Raw genomic sequence first — 2,132 nt, 5'->3', positions numbered from 1 at the left:
AGTAGCTGATTTTGGTGTACATATAACATTACTCTTTCAAAAATACCTTAAAAATTGAATTTTGATGCAATTTTTTACAAGTATGATTATAAAAATAAGATATTATTATACTTAAAATTTGGTGATTTTTCGTTAAGTATATATATTTTTTATAATTTTTTTGTTAACAACCAATAATAATTTTAAAAATCACAAAACGATATATACTTAACGAAAAATCACCAAATTTTAAGAATAATAATATCTTATTTTTCTAATCATACTTACAAAAAATTACATCAAAATTCAATCTCTAATATATTTTTTAAGAAATACATATTTAATATTAGTTTTTTTTTTGTAAGATTATCTAACATTAAATATGTATTTCTCAAAAAATACATTAAAGATTTTTGATACAATTTTTTGTAAGCATGATTAAAGAAATGAGATATCATTATCCTTAAAATTTGGTGATTTTTTGTTAAGTATATATTTTTTTTTGTAATTTTTTTGTTAACAACTAATAATACTTTTAAAAAATCATAAAAAAATATACTTAGAAAAAAAATCACCAAATGTTAAAAATAATAATATTTCATTTTTTCAATTATGCTTGTAAAAAATTACATCAAAGTTCAATCTCTAAGACACTTTTTAAAAATATATATTTATTGTTGGATATTTCTGTCGCGTTTTTAAATTATTTAAAGATATTTTTATCGATAATAAAATTCAAATGTATTTTTGTCAGCATTTGAATATTCGGAGGCATTTTTGGTGGTTAATATTTTTTTTTTAATTTTGCATCTAAATTTGGGTCTGGATCTAGGATTTAAATGATTTGGATTAAAAAACCAAAATGGATATAATTTGGTTTGAACTTTCTTTTTCATTTAATATTGTTTTTTTTTTTGGGTTTAAAATTCAAAATCTGAATTTTTTGCATAACTCTACAAATAATTTAGTCTAATGCTATCTTAACCACCTAAATTCAATGAAAAAAGTTAAATTTAAGTTTGTTCCAATAACTAACTAAAAATTATCCTAAGCAACCTATAATTAACTAACAGGCGATTAAATAACAAAGAAATAAAAGATGGTTGTAAAATTAACCTGAAACGATGAAATAAGAACAGAGAAAGAAGAGAAGAGGAAGAAGGGTGCTGTGATATCGTTGGAGTTAGAGACAGCAGAAGTGGTAGACGGAATGTCATCGGAACTGATGATAGAGGCAGAGAGAGAAAAAATAACGGATGCTACGGGTTATGTATTCTGAGAGTGAGGGCGATAAGGGTTGAGGAAGACGGTGGCTTCAATTGATTGAGAGAGCAGGGGAAAGAGAAGGATGTGCGGCTGAAACTGAGGTAGGTGATGTAAGGGGTGAGCTAATGGGAGATGAGAAGAGGTAGGGTGTGGCTAATTTTTTTTGTTATGGATATAAAAGTGGTGACATACCTTAACATTATAATTTTTGGTGTTTTTCAAAATTGTGAAAAATATACAAATCGGAGGGTCCGATTTCTGTACTTCAAAATTTTTAATTTTTTTAACACAAATCGGACAGTCCGATTTGTGTACCTCTCACAAATCGGACGATCCAATTTTTGTACCTCTACAAATCGGATGGTCCAATTTGTGTACCTCTAGAAATTGGACGGTCCGATTTCTGTACCTCTAATAAATCAGACGGTCCGATTTCTACTTCTCTTAAATGATTCCACATTTGAGAATAACACCCCAACAATCCACATTTTAAAAAAACACCACTGCCACTCCAATATTAAAAATAAAAAGTTTGTAGGGTTCAAAAACGCGACTCATGCACACGCATAGAAGACTCTCACACGCAGTGTTTTCACACTGAGTCACTGACCAAGCTCTTGCGTGCACAAAAAGGCCACGCATGGCATGATTTTGCCTCTAACCAGCCTGGCCCACGCACAAAAAGTAAGGTGTTTACTGTGCGATTTTGCTCGATTATAAGACAAAATGTGCGATTTAGATTGCATGAAATTTTTTGAAAATTCGATATAATTCGATCCAATTATAGAATTTTTGACTTTTATATAAGAAAAAATAACGTTGATATAATGTTTTAAATAGTGTTGTATTGGTTTGATTTTTATTTTTATTTTTTATTTTATTTAATT

This window comes from Arachis ipaensis, chromosome B08, assembly GCF_000816755.2.
Source record: "Arachis ipaensis cultivar K30076 chromosome B08, Araip1.1, whole genome shotgun sequence".
In the NCBI taxonomy this organism is placed as follows: domain Eukaryota; kingdom Viridiplantae; phylum Streptophyta; class Magnoliopsida; order Fabales; family Fabaceae; genus Arachis; species Arachis ipaensis.
This window is presented reverse-complemented; position numbering follows the sequence as displayed.